The sequence below is a fragment of the Schistocerca piceifrons genome, chromosome 2 (genome assembly GCF_021461385.2).
Source record: "Schistocerca piceifrons isolate TAMUIC-IGC-003096 chromosome 2, iqSchPice1.1, whole genome shotgun sequence".
Taxonomy (NCBI): Eukaryota; Metazoa; Arthropoda; class Insecta; order Orthoptera; family Acrididae; genus Schistocerca; species Schistocerca piceifrons.
Window position 1 is genome coordinate 528598759 of NC_060139.1, and position 5066 is coordinate 528603824.

The window sequence follows — 5066 nt, forward strand, 5'->3', positions numbered from 1 at the left end:
AGATCAGTGGCCAAATACGTGCCATATTCCACACTAAAATGTGTGGGGACACCTGTGTTTAAGAGGCAGGGGTCGAGCTGTCACAGTAAATTTTCGACATCTCTACCTTGCCACTCCACAAGGGGTAGTGAGCGTTAAACTCTGCCAAAAGTAGGAAAGGTTTAGGGATTTGATCGATCAGTGCAGCCAATACGTCGCAGACAGTTATTTCCTGTGTCGTCCTTATCCTGACAGCCAGAGCTTCAAGAGGGTTTGGGGGGGCACAAGTTCACTGCATACACAATTCAGGACATAGACACAAAATCCTTCTGACCCTCTATTTAGTCACAGCCGTAGAGGGCAGGGGTCTGCATTTCTGGGAACCAGATTTCCTGAAGGGCAATGCGGAAAGTAGGTTTAAAGCTTAAGAGTTGCCCTAGCTTAGCCAAGTTGTGGAAAAAAACACCGCAATTAAACTGGAGGATGACGTTATTGTCAGACTGGGAAGGCACGAAGCACGCAAGGAGGCAGGTTATGCCTCAGGGTTACCTTCTGCCACCGACTGAGTATTTGTAGCCATTTCTATGGTGGATGAGGCATCAGTGAGATCCAGGTCTGCAGGGGACACTAAGATTTCCACCACATCCTCAGATGAAGAACTGATAGGAAGTGGTGGTGTTGGACCACCAGAAGGTCCTGTTTCTTAGTAGAATTCATCTTAGATTGCTTGCTCTCTCACTTCTCTTTAGGGGCTTGCTGGGAAGATTTCTCTGAAGCAGCTTCAGGCTCAGAGGAAGACCGCGAAGCTCTTGTCCAGTAGCTTTTAGCTCCTTGAGCCACTGGCGAGAGTCCGCCGAGGCATCAGTGGAGACCTTCGGAGAGAGGGCCCCAAGGGACCCCTTCCGCACGAGAGGAGCTGGAGGAGGCTGTTTCTTCTCCAGCAGGGGGGAGGGGTGCGATGTCACCTGCATTTGAGGTGAGCTTGCTCCAGAAGTAGGTGCTTTGGGGGCATTGGAGGAAAGTTTGCCCCCTACCGCTAAGGGGGCGGATGTATTCTGTTCATGGCACAGAGGGAGGAACCACTGGCTCTTGGAACGGCGATGGTGATGTAGTTGCAGCATATGTCGACGTCAATCGAATGGTGTGTAATCTTTCAAATTTAAACTTAACCTCTGTGTAAGTCAAGCACTCCAGGGTCTTGTGCTCCATGCTTTTCCGCTGGTTTTGGAGCACTGGGCAGTCTGGCCGGCCGGGGGAGTGAGCTCTCTCCAGTTGATGTAAGTCGAGGTGTCGCACATGGAGCAGTGGATGTCTGCAGTCTCGGCATTTGGCACTGGAAGTGCAGCAGGATGACATGTGCCCGAACTTCCAGCAATTAAAGCACCGGGACGTATGGTTTAACGTCACAATGGTAAACCATCGCCTTGACCTTTTCAGGAAATGAATCACACTCAAAGGCCAACATGAAGGCACCAGTAGCAACCCTGTTGTCTTTGAGTCCCCTGTAAAAGCGCCGGATGAAATGAACACCTCGCCATTGGTGCGGAGCTCGTCGTCAGACTGCAAGAGGAGATCGCGATGGAAAATGATCCCCTGGACCATGCTGAGGCTTTTATGGGGAGTGACGGAAACAGGCTCGGAATTGGGCTGGAGATGCTGTCTGAATCAAGAGTGCACCGTTTCGCGTCTTCGACAGCGCTATCACTTTTCCAAACTTATTCTCCAGGTGTTCAATGAAAAACTGAGGGTTCGTAGTGTAATGGTTCTTTATTTGCGAAACTATTATCACTCGCCAACCCTGTTTTTCGATACCGTAGATTAATGAATATTTTTCTACTTAATGTCTCATATTTTTCACTCTATTCAAATTTGGTTTCATTTTTATATGTATGTACGTCGATATTTTGAGTTGTTGAACTCGATATAATATCTAGTGTGAATATCTTTGCACTTATTGTTATCTTTGATGCTGGTTTGTGACTGTTGGCGCGGAAGCGTACAGAGTAGTCAAGTTTTTTTGTTGAATATGGACTGTCTGGCCTTATTGTTGGGAATGAAAAGATGAGTCTGAGTTGTGGACAATGAAAAATGTTCTGAGTTTTATTAAGAGCAGTAACAGCTGCGAAATTGTATGATGAAGAAATGTTTTGAACATGCGAAAGTATAAAAAGTTTAATAAATGTGAATTTTTGTGAAAAAGTGAGTGTCAAGAATTATTTTCAAGTGACCATTGTTTAAAAAAGTATGAAGCACATTGCAATGAAAGACATAAATCACCTAATTAAACCTGAAAGATTGCCTTCGTAAGTTCTCCAAGTCGGCGTAATTAACATCCGAGTGCCTTTCGCACCAACAACGACAGTCATGCTACCTAGACAACATTTTTAATTACGAGCCAAAGCCAGAGCGAGATCGTCGTTGGATTGCAAATTCAAGATAAGTTATATTATTGTTAATTTTCTTCAGGGACTCTTCTTCAATTGATGTAGCAATACCTGCCACATCAAACACCTTTCAGTTGCGCAATAAAAAGATCATACTTTGAGTGCGCGACGTGATAATTTTTCAAGTAATTAACTGGTAGTGGAGGTATTGTTACAGTATGTATAAAGAAGTCCCCATCAGTTCTGCTACAGACTAAAAATCGAGGTGAATATGGCTCTCTCCGCTCTGTAACCCTACGTTCCTACCATGGTGTAGTGTGGGAGGGAAACGATTTAGGGTCATAACTGTCAGCATTGTATTCGATCTTGCCCTTCTTACAGATTGCTGGTGCCGTACGGTCACCAGCAAGAGAGGACTTAGTTCGTTTCATTGGAGGTCATCTACCCTGATGCCACCCACTCCGATTAGTGGGTCTCCCCACACGCGCCACCCAGCCACAGCAAAGGGCAATCGGCATGATGAACGTTGCCTGGAGTCCTGATGCCCCAGGAAGACAGGCATCTACTCCTTGGCGTACATTGGGAGTTTAGAGCTCAGGCATCAGCAGTGCGATACCTGTGCTGTCAGGGGACTACCACCAAATGGGTACATGACGGCCCCACCACAACGGACTGGCTACCGTGCTGGATATTGCTCGCAGAGAAATCCAATATTATCATGGGGGCAAAGAGGACAGGAGACTACAGAAGAAGATTACATACCCGGGGAACTGTCCTCGCCCAAACAGTTAAAACGCAAGTGGAGATGCTAAGCTACGACAAGAGATACAGGAGATCGAATCTAAGGGCACTGTAGATAACTTGTGCACCACATAAGATGTCCTTCCCCATACATCCCGCACTTCTGTAGAATTTTGAAAGTGGCAGCTCAAACCATAGAATGGGACCTGAGCTCATAGCGTCGAAAAGTGTGGGACTCCTATTAGTCGCCTCTTACGACAGGCACGAGCACCTCGGGCCTATTCTAACCCCCGGGCCCGCAGAGGGAGAAGAGAGGAGAGAACGGTCGAGTTATTCGTTATGATGATTTGTCGTCAGTACCAGTAAACAAAATGTTGTCTGTGCCATGGATACTTCCACATAACAGTCAGAATGTAAACAAACGGTTATATTTAGTCAATTTTTAATATGATTACTTTTGTCTTCTTTTTGAAGTCACTGAAAATAAATTAACTTACTTATGGAGAAAATATCTCCAAATATCGTTCTCAGACAACCGATAAAAGGATACTAGTATATAAGAATTCCAAAGAAGCGGTAGGAAAGTAAATAGTAGCAGGATACGTGAAACCATACAGTGATAACGGAGATTACTACTGCTTGCAAGATCCGAACGCTGTAAAGTGATGTGGATTGTTCTTAATACTTCTTCCCTAGTTATATGGTTGGTTCGCCTTTGGGGAAGTGCAGCGCAACTGAAAATGATCATGGACTTAGCTCTGTATGGGCCACAAGATTAAAGGCCATTAAAAATTATTTTAGTTTCTTTTTCTAAAGACATAATTTACTTCCTCGTGAAAGAATTTACTTCATATATAACTGAAACGCCATTTATACTAAAAACCAAACCAAATAAAAATTGGTCGTGTTACGTGCGTATGCGTACCTATAGCGAGCAAGCTGTTAGACGTGAATCATCGGCACTATATCTGAAAGCCGTTCCTTGTGTGGCTTCCGCTCTATGTAATTGATAGCGGACAGGATTATAATTCGAAAAAAAATTACACAATTACTCTTCTAGCCAGCTGGATATTTTGTGTTTAAAATACTTCCTTATTTCTTATCCACTTTTTATGTGCTACAGTCTTTTTCTGAATTACAAAATTTGCTCCGTCAGGTTAAGGTTTTCTTATTTTCCCACTCACAACACGGTCTTCTGTTAAATTATTACTTATTATGGCGCACGACCGACGCAGTATTCCATACGTTATACCGGATGTCTCTCCTAAGCGTCGTTACCTGCTCTTTCTCTAGAGTTACAGAAGATATCAGCAATTTCCGTTTTGCATTGTGTATCTGGACTCAATCCTAACAAATGATGCTCGGCTGGTCTTTCATATGACGGCTAGTGTCTACAGTAGGCGTGGGTTTGTTACCCTTTACAAGCAGAATTATTTTTAAACGAACGATAGAACGATCCCAAATTTAGTCCAGTGCGATATATGTCTATATTATACACGACTTAAACGTGTAGAACGCGAAACAATTATAAATGCAGCACAAAACAGAACCTTGTGTCTACAAACAATAAAAAATTCAGAATTGAGTTTTATTAATACTAAACAGCATTATTAGCTATTTCCAGAAACTAACTTTAGTAAAAATTTCTCTTCTCACTGCGGACATGGCGAGTGCTGCCCCTAACACGTGTATGAAATATCAACTCAATTGTGTTGCTGAGCCGTGGCAGTTGATTTCCGTGGGCACGTGCTTTTTCGTTTGCTCGTCTCTACTACAGCGATACACAGGTCAAAAGAAAGGAAAAAGAGCAAAAACACGACCAGTATGTTCATCAGTGTTTCTGACCCCTGTTAATGTAGTGGTGATAATTTTGACACAGCGAACGATAACAGACCCTTTCAAGTACAAGGAAAGTCAATGTGCTGCTAGTTGCTGCAACCACAGTTCATGGAACGGAAAATC